The following is a 22,414-nucleotide window of genomic DNA, read 5'->3' as shown; positions in this document are numbered from 1 at the left end:
ATAATCACAGAAGAGGGAGCATCAGCTCCTCTCAATCTCACTCCCACTCATCTTGGGATTTCCCTGAGCTGGAAAGGTAGTCAGATGTTAGGCCTCTCACAGTGACAAGGGGCATGATACTTGCTTGTTGCCTGCTCCCTGACCTTCCCTGCATGATGTCTTCTCCCTTCTGGCCCCACTGACTACCTGGAAGCCTGTGTTTCGTCTGTGCTGCAGACCCATGTGACACAGTCCCCTGGGGACATCCTGGTGTTCCTGACTGGACAGGAGGAAATTGAGGCTGCTTGCGAGATGCTCCAGGTTTGCTGCTGCCAACTGGGCTCCAAAATCCGGGAGCTCCTGGTGCTGCCCATGTATGCCAACCTGCCCTCTAACATGCAGGCCTGAATCTTCCAGCTCACACCTCCTGGGGCCCGAAAAGTGGTTGTGGCGACCAACATTGCAGAGACTTCACTCACCATCGAGGGCATCATTTACGTCGTGGATCCCGGGTTGTGTAAGCAGAAGAGCTACAATCCTCGCACAGGCATGGAGTCGCTCACTGTCACCCCCTGCAGCAAGGCCTCAGCCAATCAGCGTGCTGGGCGAGCAGGTCAAGTAGCTGCAGGCAAGTGCTTCAGTCTGTATACAGCCTGGGCCTATCACCATGAGCTGGAAGAGACCACAGTGCCTGAGATCCAGAGGACCAACCTGGGCAATGTTGTGCTGCTGCTTAAGAGCTTAGGGATCCATGACCTGGTGCACTTTGACTTCCTGGACCCTCCACCATATGAGACCCTGTTGCTGGCTTTGGAACAACTGTACGCTCTAGGAGCCCTCAAACACCTTGGAGAGCTCACCACGACTGGTCGAAAGATGGCAGAGCTGCCTGTGGACCCCATGCTATGTAAAATGATCTTGGCCTCTGAGAAGTACAGCTGTTCAGAGGAGATCCTGACAGTGGCTGCCATGCTTTCTGTCAACAACTCCATCTTCTACCGGCCTAAGGACAAGGCTGTCCACGCTGACAATGCCCGTGTCAACTTCTTCCTCCCTGGTGGAGACCACCTGGTTCTGCTAAACGTGTTTACACAGTGGGCTGAGAGTGGCTACTCCTCCCAGTGGTGCTATGAGAACTTTGTACAGGTCAGATCCATGCGCCGAGCCCGGGATGTGCGGGAACAGCTGGAAGGGCTTTGGAGCATGTGGAAGTTGGGCTGAGCTCCTGCCAGGGGGACTACATCCGGGTCCGCAAGGCCATCACTTCTGGTTACTTTTACCACATAGCACGGCTGACACCTACTGGCTACCGAACAGTGAAGAAAAGGCACGAAGTGGTCATTCCTCCCAACTCCTCCCTCTTTAAAGAGCAGCCGCCCCACTGGTTGCTTTGCCATGAAGTTGTCTTGACCAGCAAGGCATTCATGAGACAGGTGTTGGAGATTGACAGCAGTTGGCTTTTGGAAGTAGCTCCCCACTTCTACAAGGCCAAGGAGGTCGAAGATGCCCACACAAAGAAAATGCCCCCCAAAATAGGCAAGACACGTGAAGAACTGGGCTAGAGAAAAGGACAAATGGGAAGGAACACAAACAGATCTTGATTCCAGCACCTTTTCTTTCTGTACATTGTTTAATTCCTGTTAAATAAAATTATTTTTAATAAAAAAAAGTCATATTGCGTCACGTGATATGTCCATTTTTTTCCTGCTCCCTTCAGTCAGGAATTCAGTTGGTTTGGGGATCATAGATGTGAATTTTGCTTTTCCATTTGAAAGTAGGATCAGTAAGGACTGTAAGGATTTGGAAAGAAATGGGTAGGTATTTCCAAGCCAAGAATAATGTCTGCTGTTCAGCACCCACAATCACCAAGAATGCTCAAATTGCTCCATGCAACAAGATATTATACAAAGGAATTTGATGACAGGAAGCAGTGCTTTGGGCTGAGGGCACAGCTGTGTGGTAAAGACTGCCTAGCACACAGAGGCCCTACCAAAAATTGAACTAAATATCAGAAAAGAAAAGAAATTGCATACTAATTTCAGCACTAGCAACCTTGTTAAGCACATTTGAGGCTGTTCATTCACGCACTGACCTATTGATCCATTCTTACCACATAACCACCCATCCATCCATTCAGCTCTCCATCCTCCCATACAGCCAATCATTCATTATCCATTTCTCCATCCATCACCCATCTTTCTATCCATTCATTTGTTGAGGACATTTTGCAAATACATAAGAGAGAACGAAGGCTACCCTGGTAGATAGGGAAAGTGGTACAATCTGTATTAATTTACACAATAGCCACCAGCCACAGATAGCATGACAGAGTACAATTAGTTCCATTGAAATCAAATGAAAATTTCAGGGGGTGCTTAACTACAGAACTTACATTGGATTGGGGAAGACTTATCAATTTCTTTCCAAACCATAGTCCAGCCTTTACTGCTTCTCTTTCAAGTTGAAAAACAAAATTCACATCTGAAATTCTAAAACTGCTTTAATCCTTGACTCAGGCAATCATGGAAAAATGGACATGTTAGGTGAATAAAAAGGCCTTGAGCTCAAGTGCCAGCACTGCTACCCCTCCCCCCGAATATGTCATGAATAGAAATGTAGGTGAAGCCCTATGGTAAACAAGGACAAGGCCAGGATTTTGATTCCCAGGAAGAAACACACACACACACACACACACACACACACACACACACACACACTTCTCATAAATGATTCTTGGTTATCACTAACTCATGTTTGGCTAATGATGTGCTGTAAAAATAACAGCTAGATTTCAGTGAATGCTTCCCCTAATATAGAAATTCTTTAATAAAACTGTCCTTGCCTTCATATGCTGCTTTAGAATGTGTAATAGTATGCTTACAGCTTATAACACCTCAGGCCTCCTGTGTTTTACATGTTAGGTACATTTCCTTAGCAGCTGTAGTTTGATGGTTTAAATAGATGTAAGACTTTTACATTTGGCAACTTACAGTAATGTCTTTATAAAGATAAGATCAAAATTTACTGGTAGGCTCCAGTTATTTTGTAAATGGCAAGTGAGAAACTTTATGCATATGGGCAGATAGTGTGAGTGATATTTTGGGTTAAGGTAGGAAGATGTCAAATTCGAATGTAAAGATCGTGTCCAAAGTCCACAAGAATGAGCTGGACTGCTTCTCTGGGCATGACTCAGCTACCTCACAGGCCTCTTACTCTCTTTCTCACATAGTTCTTCCCGAAGGGAGACTCAGGTAAAGCAGCCAGATGGCTAGTGCAGGTTGGCAGCAGACTAAGAGAAACTGAAAAGAAGACTTTGAATTTCAGTAATTGTATCTCTCCCCTCTCCTTCTCCTTCTCTCTCTCCCCCTTTCCCTCTCTTTCACCGTCTTCTTCTCTCTCCTCCTGATTCTTTCCCTCCTCCTACTCTTTCCTTAATGTGGCACCAATTGAGGACCTAAGGCACTTGTTTGTCTTTTTTCACTCAACATTAGTTCACTACTAATTGAGTTACATTTTCACCCCTAGCTTTTCTTCTGGCTAATTGGAGATGTGAGTCTCATGGACTTTTCTGCTGAGGTAGACTTTGAACCACTATTCTCAGCCTCCAGAGTAGCAAGGATTATAGTTGTGAGTCACTGGAATCAACAACTGTTGTGTTTTCACATTGAGAGTTAATTGTAGTCCTAGTTTGTACAAAAAGATTGTAAAATATTACTGATAAATTATTAACCCCAAGAAAGCAGCTACTCTCATTTATTTGAAATAGAAAAATCAAATTGCCTGACACTGGTGGCTCATGTTTGTGATCCTAGCTACTCAGGAGACCGAGATCTGAAGATCGAGGTTCAAAGCCAGTCTATGCATGAAATTCCATGAGACTCTTATTTCCAATTAACCACTAGTGTACTAGTCTTGAGCAAAAACTTCAGGGACAATGCAAGGCCCTGAGTTTAAGTCTCAGTCCTGGCATATATGCCCAAGAATTATGACAATGTAAATATCTGACAGGAAATCACTACTTTTAGTTAGATTTGTTAGACAGAATAGGTGAGAGGTTTTCAGTACCTGATAAATATTTTTATTAGGTAACACATGCTTTTGCAATGGTAGATGTTGGAAATCAAGTTTCCATTCGTGAAACAAATACCTGAGAGTGAACTTCTAAAGAGGAGAGGCTTTGCAGGACATTGATGGCTCACACCTGTAATTCTAGCTGCCCAGAAAGCTGAGATCTGAGGATCACAGTGCAAATTGAGCTTGGTTTGAAAAGGGTATGAAACTCTTATCTTCAGATAACAACAAGATGGAAAGAACCAAAAAGAACAGAAATCCTGGCCAAGTTTGAGAGATCAGTGCTGCAGCTTCAAGAGCTATTTCCTGGCAACCAGCTGGTTTTCACCCATCTTCTTCCAGATGGTTTACCAGAGTTCGGCTGGCTCTTGCTCCACTGACCTTCCCTCAGAGCTCAGTGAGGATGCCCCTACCAGCTGGGCTGGCAGCCTGCAGGTGGACTGCAGTCCATCCAAGCCCCGCCCCGCGGCCCCACCCACCCGCGCTTAGACACGCCCCTCCTGCCCAGAGGACCATGGGAGCTGCTTGCCTGGAGTCCCTGTGGAAAGCACAGTTGGAGGCCGAGGGACAGGAGCTCTTGGTAGACCTACTAAAGGAGCATTTGGAGTTTGCTCGTACATTGACTTTAACTTAAAATATGTACTTTAGAATTTAAACGTTTATTTATATATAGTTTACTTATAACTAATAATTTGTTCATTCATTTTGTGGGTAGTGGATCCTGAACTGGGTTGGGGAAAGGTCTGGGTTTTCTTGCTCACGGTTAGTGCTATACCATTTGAGCCACACTACTTATGGCTTTCTGGTGGTTTATTGAAGTCTTATGGACTTTCCTGACTGGGTTGGCTTCAAACCATTATCCTGAAGTCTCAGTCTGCAGAGGAGCTAGGGTTACAGATATGAGCCACTAACAACCGGCTTAAAATATTCTTAATAAATAATTTTGCCATTTTCCATATCCCATCGTTTCAGTCAAGTGAAAACTTTAAAAAAAGGTTGTTACGATTTTACCCAGAGGATTGATTTGACAATTGTAAATTAAATTGATGAAGAGGTCACCATTGAAATTTATACATCACTTTTTCTATCATAAAAGATTAAAATTTCTGGGTAAAATGGAAAATTATGTTTTCAAGATAGTCAAGACTGTTTTTGTTACAGTTTTAGGTATAGAATATTAACATTTGCATCTAAGCTCTGTTCTTGGGCACCTCATTCCTGTAATTCTAGCTATTCAGTAGACTAAGAGCTGAGGATGGTGATTTGAAGCCAGGCCAAGCAGGAACGTCCATAGTTAACCAGTAAAAAGTGAAAAGTGGGGCAGTCGCTGCTTGGGGACGCGGTGGCGCGGGGGCTGCGTTCTGCGCTCAGGGTTCGCTGTCACCGCCCGTCCCTCTCCGGAGCCCGGGCCCGATGGGACGCGCGCCCGTGCGTGTGGCGCGTGACCAAGACCAAAGATGGCCATGAAGTGAGGTCGTGCAAAGTGGCCGATAAAACGGGCAGCATCACCATCTCCGTGTGGGATGAGGTCGGCAGTCTCATCCAGACCGGGGATATCATACGGTTGACCCGAGGATATGCATCTATGTGGAAAGGATGTCTGACACTTTATACTGGAAGAGGTGGTGAACTTCAAAAAATTGGGGAATTTTGTATGGTTTATTCAGAAGTGCCAAATTTCAGTGAACCCAACCCAGATTATCAAGGACAGCAGAACCAAGGGGTAAATAATGAGCTGAAAAATAGTAATACCAGTACAGGTACATTTGTACCAGTGGGAAATGGTGTTCAAACTGGCCCCGAATCAAGGGGATGCCGAATTTCATATTCTGGTAGAAGCAATGGCCGGGGACTGACCTATCCACAGCTATCAGGAGCAACTAATAATCACACAGTCATGACCACAATGAGTAATGGCAGGGATCCCCGGAGGGCCTTTAAAAGATGACCTATGCCAAATAGTCACATGTAGTTTTTGAACTACATGACCTACTTGAACACATATTGCACTTTTATTTATTGTTAACTGTGAAACGTATGTCCTTTATTAGTTTTCTTTTACATTTTTGGTTTGTTAAGACAAGTGGTTGATTTTTATAGCAAAACTGTTAAGCTACTCAAGTATCCTATTGAAGAGTAAGAGCTCTCTGAGAATTAGGGGCATTTACTTAGAGCAAAACTATTGGATATCCTCTTTTAAAAATCTGTACCCATTTTAAGGGTGAGTTACTTGAGATATTAAGCTTTATAGCCTCTGTGAGTCTATCTTCTGTATATGTTTTTGTAATATTTGGCATAAAGTTTAATGGGATATATTGTTTTAAATCCAGCTGTTTACCAGCTAAAGCAACAACCACCAAAAATGTGAAATTTGATCAATGCTAACAGCCATTTTGACTCTAGGAATAACTGACTATATTGACTGCTATTAAGATTTTCCCTAGCACTGAATCATCTAGAATTCTTGAGTTGCCCCCCTCAATTTATCGTAATTATGGAATAAAAGTAATTATTTTGTAAGAAAGTACATTTTCTGTGCTTTCTGTAATGTGGTACTTTTAACCTTTGTTTTTAAAACTACTTATTATGTTGGGGGAAAATTTAAAACTAAGGCCTTAAGTATTTAGTTTTGAAGCTACCATGTAAAATATTAAAATGTAGTTTGGAGGAGTTGTAAAATCACAAACATTGATTATTAAAAAAAGTGTAAGTAGATATAATGAAGGTGATTTAAATTGAATCCATGTAGCAATTAGCAGTCTTAAGTTGCCCTGGTAGTTAACAGCCTTCAGTGAAAGTGCTAGGTACTTCCCTTTATTTTAGTTGTGTGTATGTGTCCTAATTTTGGAATAGATTGACATTATAAGCAAAAGTTACATGACTCTCAAGAGTGGGTTGCAGCTTTATTAAAAATTTTAACGTGTACTTTATTTATATGTTACAAATGAGACCCACTTTTACTTTTTATTATATGGGTGGATAGCTAGTAACTTTTTTCCTTTGTTAAAGTTTCACCTCCTCTTTTGAATAAAACTTGTATTAATATTAAAAGATCTTTCTAATTTTTACTCTTTTCTATGACAACAGTGGAGAGCCTATACATCTTCCTGACATTATAACATTAACCTGGAGACTTCTTAGTTTTATATTTGTTGTCTTCCCCCCTCCCACTTTTGTTGCTTTTTCCTTCCTACCTCAAATCATACAATAAAGTCATAGCATTTTAAAATTTAAAAAAAAAGTGAAAAGTGGAGGAGAGTGGCTCAAATGGTAGAGCACAAACCTTGAGATAAAAGCTACAAGGCAGCACTTAGGGCCTGAGATTGTGTCTATACCAGCACCTTCCCCACCAAAAGACCACCATAAAACATAAGTTGTGTGACATCTAATTACTATACAGGTCACAAACTCATATTTCTGCCTCCAGAGTAGCTGAGATTAAAAGCATGTGCAGCACATCCAACTTCTCCTTCTTGCTTTCTTTGCTTCCCTCCTTCCCTCCCTCCTTCTTTCCTTCCCTCCCTCCCTCCTTCTTTCCTTCCCTCCCTCCCTCCGTCCTTTCTTTCCTTCCTTCTTTCCTTCCTTTCTGTTTTTTTTTTCTGTTTGTGAGACAAGGTCTGAGACACAGATAGCCTAGCTAGACTTGAATTCTAGATCCTTCTGTCTCAGCTCTCTGGGAGTTGTTAAGACAGACAAGCTTCACCATACCTGACCTGTTCTTATTGTTACCTACTGTAGTTTAGATTTTGCCTTTTGTAGGACCTTCTATAAATATAACTCTGCATATTGCATGGTTTCATATAAAACTTCCAAGATACTTATAAATTATTAATAAACCCTCTGCATTCTTTTTATATTTTGAAATAGTACTCTATTACATAAACATTCCCCATTTTGTTTATCCATTATCACATTTTATTCATCCATTTATCCCCATATTTATTTATCCGTGGACATTGGATTTATTTGTAATTTTGGGTTTGTGATGAATGTAACTGTTATGGATATTCTTTTTCTTTTCCTGTTTTCTCTTTTGGTTTTTTTTTTATACAGAGTGGAGTTTGACCTCAGAGGCTTGTGCTTGCCAGGCAAGGTTTGGGATTGATTAATTTTTTGTGGGGGGGAGGTAGTCATGGGGCTTGAACTCGGCCCGGGCACCGTCCCTGAGCTCTTCAGCTCAAGGCTACTGCCTTAAGCCAAGCCTCACTTCCCATTTTCTAGATGTTAATTGGAGAAGCATCTCAAGTCCTTTTGTGCTGGGGCTGATTGTGAACCTTGATCTTCAGATCTCAGCATCCTGAGTAGCTAGGATTATAGGCATGATCCACTGTGCTTGGCTTGGGATTGATTAATTTTTTAACTGATTGAGCCATACCCCTAGTTAGGTTTTCTCTTGTGATTGTCTGAATAGGGCCTTCCTTTATCCCAGGCCATCCTGAACCTCTATCCCCCTATTTATGCTTCTAACTGAACTGGGATGACAGCATGAATCACCACGTCCAGCTTTTTATTGTTGAGATGAGGATCGCAGTGCAAATTGAGCTTGGTTTGAAAAGGGTAGGAAACTCTTATCTTCAGTTAACAAGAAGATGGAAAGAACCAAAAAGAACAATTTAGAAGACATGAATAGAGATGAATATGAAGAAAAAGAAAAACTAAAATCATAAAAATTGTCACCATCCCAAAATATTAACCACTAACTTACATCCTTCAGTAACCAGATGGTTTGCTGATATATTTGAATGTTAATATGTTCAGATGATTGCTTCCTAAATACAAGTACTGCTGGGGCCAGCCGGCAGTGAACCAGGGTTCACAAATTGGGATTCCTGAAATAGGGGGCAGGGACTAGGAAAAAATAGAAGAGAGACAAACAGATGGGGTTTGGGAGGGCTACAGCCCAAATCAGGAGCCACAGCTTAAGAAGACAGTAGCCCAAGACTGTAGCCCAGTTTATTTCCAGTTCTGACCTTAAATACACTTGTTTAAACTAGGGAACTGCCAGTGGCTACATTCGTACAAACAGTATCAAGTCTCAAATAGGTTGAATGAAAAGCGATCAAGTCCCAAATAGGTTAAATGAGAAGCTATCAAGTCCCAAACAGGTTAAATGAGAAGCTATTGACACAGCCCAAAATCATGATAAGAGCTTACTTCCTTGTGTACTCAATTGTGCGGGTCCAAGGTCACTGACCCCACAGTCACGGTTACTGACCCCACTGTCGGTCTCCAACAAAGTACCTATGTGCAGATATAATTATAAAATCTACTGCCTGTCTGTCTATCTGTCTGTCTATCTATCTATCTATCTATCTATCTATCTATCTATCTATCTATCTATCACCTGGTACTGGTATTGAGGCTTGAACTCAGGTCTTGTCTTCCTGCTTTCCTTTTTTCCCCAATGTATTCCTGGGTGCTATGATTCTGTATATCAGGAAGTTGTGTCTAGACATAGGTGTTTGGATTACTGGTCAGTGGGTCCACATCCTAAAAAGACATATTGGTTGTACATGATCATATATATGAGCCCTTGTATTCATGTGCTTTTTGTTTCACATACATGCTTCTCACATTTTCCTGTCCCATTGCTGCTAAGAGAGGAAGTACAAGCATCTTGTCAGAATGTGATCCCTACATCTCCCCATGGCTCATTGCTCATCCCATTATTCTGCAGACTTCTTCCTTTGTTCTTTTAAAGAAGTATGCTGCTCAGTCCTCTGAGGCTGCAAGTCTAACAACACAAACTGCAGAAAAGGCACTAGTGTTAAGTGAGGAATCCAATTAAGTTCTAAAATGTTAGTTGACAGAAATTTGTAGTCATCTTCTTTTGAACCACAATCCTCAGATCTCAGCCTCCTGAGTAGCTAGCATTCATTACAGGCATGAGCCACTGTGCCCAGTTAGAAATTTTCTTCTTAATGCAAATCAAAATAACATTGAGATTTCACCTCACCCCAGTTAGAATGGCCATTATCAAAAAATCAAATAACAACAGACGCTGGTGGGAATATGGCCAGAAGGAAGTGCTACTATACTGTTGGTGAGAGTGTAACTCCTTCAACCACTCTGGAAAGCAGTATGGCGATTCCTCAAAAGACTAAACCTAGAGTTCCCCTATGACCCAGCAATTCCCCTCCCTGTCATTTACCCAATAGTCCAGAAACAAGGCCATACAAAAGCTACTAGCACAACGATGTTCATCGCAGCATTATTTAACATAGCTAAGATATGGAACCAACCCAGATGCCCCTCAGTATATGAATGGATCAAGAAGATGTGGTATTTATACACAATGGAATTCTATACTGCCATCAGAAAGAATGACATCACCCTGTTTGTAAGGAAATGGAAAGACTTGGGGAAAAAAAGCATATTAAGTGAAGCCAGACCCAAAGGAACATAGGCTCCCTTTGTAATAATTAGTACACATCTATGCATCTCCTGGCAGAGATCAAAAGCTCAAAAGCTAAGTGCATCTGACCATATAGGATGAAACTAAACAAAATGAACTCTAGGATATGGAAACAGAGGTTTATCTTTGTGATTGTTGTTATGAAGTTATTTCTTTTCTCTTTTTTTTCCCTTGTGGTTAATTTTATGTGGTTACTGTATCTGACTTTGTTACCTGGTGTATTGTATATATGTTTGTATACCTGGTGTATTTGAAAAAGAGAAGGGAAGGAAGAAAACAAGATGATTGGGAGGGGGTGGGGGAAGGGGGAGGGGAACAAAAACATGAGAAGGGGTATCAATGTTGAAGAAGTAATATTCCCACTATCTGATGGATGTAACTGTAACCTTTGTATACATTATCCTGAAGATAAAATGCAATAAAAATAAAAAAGAAAATTTTCTACTTAACAGATTGACTATTACATTAAATGATCAATCAAATGATAGATAATAAAGGTAAGCTTAGAAGGTAGATCCAAGGAATAATTACAATAGCATATTGAATTTGCCTTTTTCTTTATAGGTCAAAAGTTACCTTGTAAATTGACCATTTTTTATCATCAAATTCTATGAATGCCACAGAATGGGGTTCCATAATGAGTTTCAATAGGGCTTACAGGAGGAAGGAAATGATAATGAAGCTCACTCAGAGACAATGTACTAAATCCAGGAAAACAAAGTTTGTGTATAGAAATGGCTATGGGCAAATGAAGAACAACATTTTTTTGCTAGAAATGTAATAAATTATTCCCTTAGGTGTCACGCTTAATGTTGAGAAAGCTATTTGGAAAGAGTCTGATCACTGGACCAAAATACAATCTTAATTCTACATGCTCACAAGGCCATTCCTTTCTGATCTTGTCAGGGTAAATAAGACAGTATAAAACTCCTTACCAGCAGGAAAGGGAAAAACCATCTAAGGAAATATTGTCCATTCTGAGAGTTATAGATGCAGTGAAAATTTGATAAAGAATTAAGCTAACCTCAAAGAATGTTAGTGTGGGCATCTAGGAGGAAAAGGAATCCTTAATGAAGGTTACAAATGGTAGACTAAGTCTTTAATGAGGAAAAGACTTGCCAAAGTAATAGAAGAAATACTTTGGGAAAATACCTATTGTTGAGGTGAAAGAAATTGGAACAAGGTGTTTATAGGTTATTCATGTGAAGTACACAATAACGTGCACCTTAAATTTGCTCATTTTGGTGTTTTTATTTTATTTTATTTTTTTGCCAGTCCAGGGTGGGGACTCAGGGCCTGAGCACTATTATGTGGTAACTAGGAATTGAACCTGGGTCTTCATGCATGCTAGGCAAGCACTCTACCACCAGACCAAACTCCCGGCCCCTCATTTTGATATTTTTTTTAATGGCAGTCCTGGTGCTTGAACTCAGAGCTTGGGCACTGTCTTGAACTTTCTCAAGGCTAATATTCTACCACTTGCGCCACAGCACCACTTCTGGCTTTTTCTATGTACATGGTACCAAGGAATTGAACCCAGGGCTTCTTGCATGCTAGGCAAGCACTCTACCATGAGGCTATACTCCCAGCCCTCATTTTGGTATTTTGTGCCTCTCTCTCTCTGTCTCTCTGTCTCTCTCTCTCTTTGTCTCTCTGTCTCTGTCTCTGTCTTTTGCCAGTCCTGGGGCTAGAACTCACAGCTTGGGCATTGTTCTTGGGCTTTCTCAAGGCTAGCACTATATCACCTGAGCCACATCACCATTTCCAGCTTTTTTTCAGTGTATGGGATACTGAGGAATTGAACCTAGGGCTTCATACATGCTATGTGAGCACTAGACCATTAGAATACTACTGCTCCCAATTCCAGCCCTACTGTTTCTTTTTATTCTGCTAGCTTACTTGTGTCAAATTAATAACCAAAATATTTCTGTGTGTGCATCTTACATGATACTCAGTATATATTTAAATGATGAAGATTTAGGTCATTGAAGTAATACCTGAAGGAAAAATAAAAGTATTCCAATAAGAATTACATTGAACACTTGAGGAAATATACTTTTGTTATTTCTTATTTAAGGATCAGTGTTTTTTTGCTGTAAATACCATGATTTATCTGACTTTACAGGATGTGACTCAGTATATTGCATCAGAAGAGCAAGACAGTTGTGAGGAAACATATCCATCCTTTGGTATGTTCATTATTTATATTCTATCTTCTCGTATAAGTGGGTTTTGTATTTTCAATAATATAGCCAAAGGAATTTACTTCCAAGACTACCCTGAACAATTAATAGGTCAAATCAGCAACTGCTATAATTATTTTTGCAAGTATGAGTACTTACTAAAACACTTAAGAAATATCAGCATCATATTAAGTATGATCTTTAGAGTTATGCTCAAAATGTGTGATTGATTTGTGCTTCTGATAATAAATATGCCTCATGTGATAAAACTTTAAATCCAAATCAAAGACTGACTAATTAGTCAGAATTAAGAATCCTATTTTGTCATTAACCCTTAGCTTCTTATCAAAGGGAAATAATTCTTAATGGCTCCCAATTCATAATTTCATATTAAAATCATTAATGCCAAAGACTGGAACAGAAATATATCATGTGGTATGCGTACCTTCAATGTGTGGATTGAGGGAGAGAAGAGTCTGACATGTATCTGAAGGAGATGATTGGGAAGGGTGCTGAATATTACAAAAAACCCAAAATATTTCATTTTAATGAATTGGATCAGAAAATACAACCACATTTTTATAGACTGATATAAATATAGCTTAGCATAGATTCACACTGGACTTTCTGCTGTGAGTATACACAGATGAAAGACCCTGTATAGACTATAACCAAGTGGAAGGAAACCATTAATCCATATATCCAATAGAAACTTAGAAATCATGGCTTCATGCCATGTTAAAATTGTGTTGTGTATTCAAAACTGAATCAGTTTCCCTTTCTGAATAGTTACCTATGGAGACACCATCAGGAAACAAACCATGCATGTTTGCATTGTATTGACATGACAGAGAAGGAATCTGTCAGCAAAGAATTTTTAGCTCTAGAACCCCTTCCAGTGAAGATGTTGAGAAGGATTTACATTTCCTTTGTTCCTGAGATGGAAGCCAGAAGGAAGAAAATTCCCTACTCAAACAACAGGTTCCCTAATATGACATTGATCCTCCATGGAAAGAAAGCTGACAGATGAGTGAATCTCTAGGAGGATCATCATCCAGGGAGACGAGCAGAGCACGCCTACATTCATCATTTTACCCTGACAGTCAGGGGCTGAGCAGGTGTCAGCTAGAAAGATACCATTATCCTGGCATCTACATTGTTATAATGAACAGAAAGGAATGACAGCGGGAGGACAAGGAGATTTCTCACATTTAAGAAGCAGCTCTTCTTGGGCTAGGAGTTTGGCCTAGTGGTAGAGTGCTTGCCTAGCATGCATGAAGACCAGGATTTGATTCCTTGGTGCCACATACACCCAAGTGGTGTTTTGCCTCAAGTGGTAGAGAACTAACCTTGAGGAAAAAGCCTAAAGACAGTGCTCAGGCCCTGAGTTCATGCCCCAGGACTAGCAAAAAAAAAAGTAACTCTTCTTACCATATACAGCTTATACTTCTGTTAATCAAGAGGCTGGGAATTGGTAGGTCCAGGTTCAAAGCCAACCCATCACAGAAGTCTGGGAGACTCCCTATCCACAATAAGTAGTAAAAAAAAAAAAGGAGGCAGACAGTGTACCTCATGAGGTAAAGGCCAAGTGTGGTATAGAAAGGCGAGAAAGAGTAAGAGAGGCCCTCAGTTTAAAGGCTGAAACCAGCTAAATCTGAAATCCAAAGAAAGAAAGATAAATGGATTAAGCAAGCAACTGTCCTTTTGCCTTTTTTTAAAGCTTATTATACTTTTTTATTCACAGAGGAAAGCTGTAAATGGTATTTTCTTCTGTTTTTGGCTGTTGGGCTTGGATTCTGGGCTTGGGTGCTCTCCCTTAGCATTTCAGTTTAAGGCTACTGCCCTACCCCTTGGCCACAGTGCCATTTCCCATTTCCTAGTGGTTAATTGGAGAGAAGAGTCTCACAGTCTTCAGAGTCTTTAGTGCCTGATCTGGCTTTGAATAGAGATTCTCAGATCTCAGACTCTTGAATAGCTAAGATTACAGGCATGAGACACTGTGCTTGGCTGTAGTTTCCTTCCTTCCTTCCTTCCTTCCTTTCTTTCTTTCTTTCTTTCTTCCTTCCTTTCTTTCTTTCTTTCTTTCTTTCTTTCTTTCTTTCTTTCTTTCTTTCTTTCTCTTTTCTTCCTTTTTGTTTTTTGCCAGGCTTACGACTTGAACTCAGGGCCTGAATACTGTCCTTATGTTCTCAAGGACAGTGTTTTAGCCCTTGAGCCACAGCACCACTTCCACCTTTTTCTATGTATGTGATACCGAGGAATCAAACATGATATGTGATATGGGATAGGCAAGCACTCTTACCAATAGGACAAACTCCTGGCTCAAACATAGTATTTAAAGCTAATGTACAATCTAAAATATATCAACAACTCAAAAAATTGAATCACTCCAAAACTAATCTCCAAAGTAACAACCATCCCATTAAAAAATGGGCCAAAGACTTAAAGAGAGTCTTCTCTGAACAAGAAACAAAAATGGCCTATAGACACATGAAGAAATGCTCAACATCTCTGGTCATAAAAGAAATGCAAATCAAAACAATTCTAAGATTCCACCTCACTCCAGTTAGAATGGCCAGGATCAGGAAAACGAATAATAACAGATGCTGGAGGGGATGTGGCCAGGAGGGATCACTACTACACTGTTGGTGGGAGTACAAACTCGTTCAACCACTATGGAAAGCAGTGTGGCAGTGCCTCAAAAGGCTAAACATAGAACTCCCCTATGACCCAGCAATTCCACTACTTGGCATTTACCCAACCATCCAGAAACAAGGGCATACTAAATCCACTAGCACAACAATGTTCATTGCAGCACTATTTACCATAGCAAAGATATGGAACCAACCTAGATGTCCCTCAGTTGATTTTGATCAACAAGTTGTGGTATTTGTACACAATGGAATTCTATGCTGCTGTCAGAAAGAATGACATCACCCCATTTGATAGGAAATGGAAAGACTTAGAAAAAATCATATTAAGTGAAGTAAGTCAGACTCAAAGGAACTTAGGCTCAATGGTTTCCCTCATTCATCATAATCAGTAGAAACCTTGGGCTCTACTAGCAGAGATCTGCAATAGAGCAAAATCTTGATACGTAAGGCCATATAGTATGAAGGTAATTGAAAGGACCTCCAGGATATTGAAACAAAAGCCATATAACGAATGATTGTTGTCCTTAATGTACTATGTTGTCTCTCATCTCCTTTGCTGTCCCTTGGGTACCTCATATTGTTACAGTATCTCACTTTGTTATCTGATATATTGAATTTATTTGTATTTGGTTATTTGAAATTTGATAGGGAAGGGGGGAAAACCAAGACGGGTGTGGGGTGTGGGGGGGAGGGTAATGGGTACCAAGACATGTGAAAGGGTATCAATGTATGTGAATTAATGCACCTTCTATCTGGCAAATATCATGTAACCCTTTTATTAATTACAATAAAAAATTAAAAAAAAGAAAAAAATAAAGCTAATGTACAGAAGAAAATTTCCATTGAACTCTCTCACATGATTTACTGCTTTCTTGCCAGAGAAAGCTTTTCCTTAATAATTAGATTAACACCCTCTTGGGTCCTTTTGTATCTAGGAAAATACTTGTTTTTCTTCTTGTTGGTGTTGCTTGTTGGTCATGATCCTATGGCTTTAACTCAGAGCTGGGCACCTACATGTTTTTGCTCCTGGTTAGCACTTTCCCATTTGAGCCACAGCTCCTTTCTAGTTTTTTGGAGGTTTGTTGGAGATAAGTCCCATAGACTTTGATTCCTAAGCTGATTTCAGGCAGGGATTCTGAGACCTCGGCTTCCTGAGTAGTTAAGATTACAGTTGTGAGCCACTAGAGCCCAGCTGATGATACTTTTTCTTTTGCTTAATTCAGTATTAGGATCCCTCTGATTGTATCAATATCATCTTTTGAGACATAAGAAATTTTTCTTCTAGAAAGTGTTTTCATATTTTATTTCTAGCCCAGTGAATATATTAGTACTTAAAATATGTATTTGATACTCAACTATAGTAGTTTAAGTTAAATAAAGAATAAACACAAATATAAAAGCTCTGATTTTCTCTGTATGATGACTTCAGTGTGCAAGATGGAGTTTTAATATCTGTGAAAACTACTTTTATTTCCTCTGGCATCTGTTAAACCACATCTTGTAATTTTTGGGGGGTGGGTCATGGGTCTTGAACTCGGCCTGGGCACTGTCCCTGAGCTCTTCAGCTCAAGTTTACCACCCTACCCTAGGTGTTGTCCTTGAGTTCTTCAGCTTCCCTACTCTTGAGCCAAGCCCCACTTCCCGCTTTCTAGAGATTAACTGAAGATAAAGTGTCTCAAGTCCTTTTGTGCTGGGGCTGGCTTTGAACCTTGATCCTCACATTTCAGCCTCCTGAGTAGCTAGGAGCTGATGTAAACACCTGAGAGTCTTTTATTGCAAGCTTGAGCCTGGGCTCCTAATCATCAGCCACACAGCAGGTTAGAATTGAGAGCCCCGACCCGTCAGTTAGCAGGGTTTTTTTTAGTAATTTGACCATAAGGCACAAGCTGGCCATATGCAAGAGGCCAAAAAAATTGTAACATTTCCACCTGGTTTCTTGCCTTTGTTCTTCTGTCAGGAATTTACAGCCCACAGCTTACTCAGGAAATTAGGGGGAAATCTAGAGAGGGGTCTCTTCAGTCTACTAGATTCCTTCTTTTTTTTTTTGCCAGTCTTGGGCTTTGAGCTCAGGGCCTGAGCACTGTCCTTGGACTTTCTCAAGGCTAGAGCTCTATCACTTGAGCCTCAGCACCACTTCTGGCTTTTTTGTGTATATGTATGTGGTAACGAGGAATTGAACCCGGGTCTTCGTGCATGCTAGGCAAGCACTCTACCACTAGGCCAAACTCCCAGCCCTAGATTCCTTCTTAGAGAGGATACTTTCTGGCACTAATTTGATCACTGTGTGTGTGTGTGTGTACTAAGGCTTGAAATCCAATCCTCAAAAACTTGCTTGGTTGTTTACTTATGGCTGGCTCTGTACCACTTGATCCTCTACTTTCTAGTTTTTTGATGACTAACTGAAGGTAAAGTTCTTCTATATTTACCTACCCCTGGTAGCTATGAACCAAGATCCTCTGAGCCTCTTGAGTAAATAGGATTATAAGAGATGAACTACTGGCATGCATATCTATTGGCATGGGGTTTCTTTCTTTTATTCACTTGTAAGAAATGTCAGAGGAAAACAAATGACTTATAATTAGGACTACTCAGATAAAACACTGATGTTTAACACATGGGTTAACATTCGCTATGCTCATCAACCTTCCGTATGATTTCAATCTTTTATCTCTATAATGTGTAATTAGATTTCTTGAGCCCTATTTTTGGCAATAATTAGATCACTTACAAGAAAGTTGGTTCTTCCTCTCTTGGTTTTATAAATTGTTGGATATTTCAGGGCAGGATTTATGGAGTGTTAATTTTGCCCTGCTGTAGCAAGGCATCTCTGATGTCCTCTGTTCTGTAAAGACATCACTTCCTGGCAGTGTGTGAACAATAGGTACTTTCCTGTCATCTCTTCATGTGTTTTATTCCTCAATGTCAGGCTCCTTTCTGAACACACGTGATCCATTGCTCTGTTACATATGCAAGGGGGTCCTGTGTAGCTCTCCTGGATTTCCCTCATACCACTCTGAACACTCCAGTGCGCTGTCACGTGACACTCATCCTCCTCTCTTCCATCAGCCTGTTTTACTCACCATTGCATCTTGGGAACTTGGAGTATGCACCACCTAGCTCCCTTCTTTCTTTGCCTTGGTCTGTGCATTCACTGACTCCATTCTCTCAAATAGGTTGTCTTCAAAGTGCTTTAATGTGGTTTGCTTGAATATTTTTGGATTGGCTTCATACAGAAACAGAGCTCAGTGCAGCTTACTCCACCTTAGGTAGAAACAGACTGCCATGAAGCATCAGTAAATATTGTAGACTGGATAAATGCCAGTTCATAGTCTCTCTTCTTGCTTCCTTTTTAGTGTTTAGCTATCAATGTAGCTATTTTCTTCTGGAAAGTACTCCTGTGCCTAAAGAAGGTCAATTCCCAGGAGAAAATGCATTTTATTCCAGCATCTAGTGAATCGATAGTGGCCATTTTTCTGCCTTTCCATTGCCCTAGTCTCTAAGCTAACCCAGAACAAGGATGTAACTCATCTACCTACAGATCTTCATGTAGTTGTTTCCTGAAGTAGAACCTCTTTATGCACTTGGACAGAGAGTGGATGAGAAAATATGTGTTCCTTTATAATAAAAAAATAACCCAACCTGACATAGCTTTTTCCCTTGTTTTCTTTCAGGTTGGTTATTTCAGCCAGAATGCACTTCATTCATATGTAAAATACATATGAGAATATGCTTGGGAAATATGTGGAGATGCCAAGAGAAGGAGCAAAAAAAAAAGCAAAGAATATGTTATCACAGTTACAGTGTGAAGAACAGGAAGGAGAATTTTGTCATTTTGAGGTAAATGCCTATCTATATGTAGTGTTTGACAGTTTGGGACAAGTTAGTTTACCACTGATACATGTAATGATTAAAGGCATATTTCTTAAATCACAATTTTAATGACTTCCTAAAAGGAGAATATACTGAGATCTCATTGTAAAGCAAAAATTTTGAATATGCTATTTGTTGATGCTGCCAGAAAAAATATTCTGTATATAAATAATTTTATATGTTCCTATTTAATTACTTTCAACAAATATTTTTATGTATAGGATTATAAAATTGAAACATGAGTTTGATCAATATCTCAAAAATACTCATAGAAAGAATCTTCATTCACAGCTCCTCAGCACTCAGCCATGTTATGACATATGTCCAATATTACTAACACTATGGATGCAAAGGCATTTTTCATTTATTCTTTTGTTCTGGTTCTCAGAAATGCAAGTTCCTTAGGAGTTCTTTATTGACTAATGAAATGCTGGTATTTGTCCTTGGCAAACTTCACAGGACTGTGGACAGCATGAAGGAGGCCATTGAAGGAATTTCCTTGGTGATGCACACACTCAGTCTCTTGCCCATACTCCTATCACAAGGCCTAGCAGCGAGGGCTAGTCTACAGAAAAACTTCCACATGTTGCAGAATTGAAGGGAAGTTTCTCTCCTGGAGAAAACCATGTGACTTCATCCTCAAATGCATACACTTCAGTTGAGAGCCTGGACCAGTACCTGAGCAGGGTCAGTTGCGTCAATGTTTTCCACTGGCTTGCGGTATTTGAATGATTATTCTTCAGTTTTTGACATCCTGACTTGTTTGACTGCCTTGTATGTATTCAGTTAAGATTGCTACCATTCAGTGTTCATAAAAGAATTGGAGATCTTGGCATTTTTTAAAACCTCTAGGTCTCATTCTGAATTGCTACAGGTTTTTTTTTTTTTTTTTTTGGTCATGGGACTGGGTGTTGTCCCTGAGCCCTTTCAGCTCAAAGCTAAAGCTCTTGCCCTACCCTGGAGCCCCAGCGCCACTTCCGATTTTGTAGTCGTTAATTTGAGATAAGAGTCTCATTGACTTTAGAGCCTGAGCTGGATTTGACCCGTGATCCTCAGATCTCAACTTCCTGAGTAGCTAAGATTACAGGCACGAGCCATGGTGGCTGGCCAGCTGTTTTTGTTTGTTTGTTATTGTTATGTCTTTTTTGTTCTCAGTGGGGCTTCCAGTATCCTCCATACTTGTGTTCTCTATTCGTGGGATAATTTCAACAGTTGCTCTGACTTTATTAATGTTTATCAGATAGTATACTGAAGAGCATTTTATACATGTCCCATACCTTCTCTTGTCATGTCCTCACTCCCCACTGCTGCCCTTACCGCAAAAGGTCCTCTTGTACATTCCTATTATTCATCTTTAAAGTCTAGATTTACAAAATGGAGAGAAAATGTGACATTTGGCTCTCAGTGTGATGTATTTGGCTTAGCATAATGAGTTCTCCTATCCATTGTCCCCATAATGATTTCACTCCATTTTTAGAGCAGACCCATTCCTCATTTTGTCCACATATAGCAGTTTTGTATATACTCATTGATGAGTAGGCAATAGTTTTGATTCCTGTGTTTCAACATTTTTGTTGTTGTTGTTGTGAGACCTGAACTCTGGGCCTGGGCTCTTTCCCTGAGCTCTTCAGCTCAAGGCTAGGGCTCTAACACTTTGAGCTTCAATGCCACTTCCGTTTTTCTGGTGATTAATTGGAGAGTACTGTGCCATGTATTTCCTGCCTATGCTACTTTGAACTGTGATCCTCAGATCTCGTCTCCTGACTAGTGAAGACTGCAGGCGAGAGCCACTGGTGTCCAGCTTCAACTCTTTTGAATAGTGCTAAAATAGGCACAAAGGTACGATGAGAAAAGTTATGTTTTGTGTAACTTGACTCCATAAGGATATGGAAATTAGCATATTTTAAGTTTCTGTGGAAGCGGCATCTGAACTGGTTTGGAAATGAACACTGCTGTCGAGACACATCACTGGCCATGCTCACCACCTGCATGATTTCACCTCACAAAACCTGATTGTCCTGCACCATCTCAAGCTTACCCTCCATGCTGGAGCTCATATGCTTACAATTGAATGTCAGCAAATAATTTTATGGACCTGTAAACTTTAAAAATGAACTCTGTTTCATGAATAAAATTGTGTCAATAAAATTTTGTTCAAACACAAAATCTTTTTCTATGTGGTTTTGTTATTGTAATATATAGTGGGTTTACAGTTATATTTGCCAGATAGTAGGCGCATTACTTCTCACACACTGATACTCCTCATGTTTTTGTCCTCATTCCCCTTCCCCACCCGATCATCTTGTTTTATCCCCTTCCATTTCTTATTTCAAATAAACAAATAAACGTATGTACATTATGCCTGGCAACAAAGTCAGATATTGTAATGATATGAGATTAACCAAAGGGCAACAAAGGAGAAGAGAAATAACATAGTACATTAAGAACAATAATCACACAAGATAAAGCTCTTGTTTCCATATTCTGGAGATCCTTTCATTTAGCCTCATCCTATATGGCCTTATGTATCTAGGTTTTGTGCGACTGTAATCCTCTACCAGGAGAATCCTAGGTGCAAACACAAAATCTCTAAATTGTAATTTTCTTGACAACACTTTCACATTAATTTTTTTAAATAACATTTATTGCTGTAAGTCTTTTGGGTGTGATGGTAGATTTCACTTCAGTTCTAAGCAAATAATTGAATTTTACTATGCTACAGGTCAAACTTCCTGTGCCACACTTGTGAGCTCTATACCTTTGTCTTTAAATTCTCACTGTCTTGCCATCACTAGAATGCCTGCTGGATAAGTGAATATTAATAACTTCTATGTTAGGTATTGTGGGAAACCAATATGAGTCTGGGGTCTAACAGAGTTATACTGGAAAGGCCTATATTGAGGACAAAGGGTGAAGAGTACAATCTGCCTGCCTTTATGCGAGGGTGGAGTAACCTTTTTGCCTAAATTCTCACAGGTCATGACAGTGTGCTTTGAAAGTATTCCCAGACTTGTTTGGTTACCCTCTCCCTCCAGGAGATAGATTTGCTGAGAATAACTTGATAGTTGAGACTGGATGATTCTTTATACAAACAATAAGTCTTCTGAGAATTCTTGTTATTATTCAAGTATGGAACTGTAGCTTCATTGCCAACATAAGCAATTGCTTTCTTGTACTAAGGTATAAAATAGACAAGCTGTTTAATAAAGTTGTCAGATGCAGCAATTGTTCTGGCCCTCCCA

General features: G+C 40.1%; 1 long non-coding RNA gene and 2 pseudogenes across 2 annotated transcripts; all 3 read left to right on the top strand.

The window, feature by feature from the left end:
• The first annotated feature begins 168 nt into the window (after positions 1 to 168).
• On the top strand, positions 169 to 1,541 carry LOC150039838 (pre-mRNA-splicing factor ATP-dependent RNA helicase DHX16 pseudogene; annotated as a pseudogene).
• A 3,074-nt stretch (positions 1,542 to 4,615) lies between these two features.
• LOC150039836 (uncharacterized) lies at positions 4,616 to 22,032 on the top strand. Of its 2 annotated transcripts, none has more exons than XR_016534209.1 (4): positions 4,616 to 4,689; positions 12,591 to 12,654; positions 18,974 to 19,139; positions 19,632 to 22,032. It is a non-coding gene; the product is annotated as an uncharacterized LOC150039836 (long non-coding RNA). The 2 variants fall into 2 exon arrangements; XR_016534210.1 differs by having other exon boundaries at positions 4,625 to 4,664.
• LOC150039837 (SOSS complex subunit B2 pseudogene) lies at positions 5,551 to 5,998 on the top strand (annotated as a pseudogene).
• Positions 22,033 to 22,414: the final 382 nt, after the last annotated feature.

The sequence above is a fragment of the Megascapheus bottae genome, unplaced genomic scaffold (genome assembly GCF_031878675.1).
Source record: "Megascapheus bottae isolate mThoBot1 unplaced genomic scaffold, mThoBot2.hap1 HAP1_SCAFFOLD_79, whole genome shotgun sequence".
Classification (NCBI taxonomy): domain Eukaryota; kingdom Metazoa; phylum Chordata; class Mammalia; order Rodentia; family Geomyidae; genus Megascapheus; species Megascapheus bottae.
Note: the sequence above shows the minus strand (reverse complement) of the source record. Positions and strands in the feature narration are given on the sequence as shown.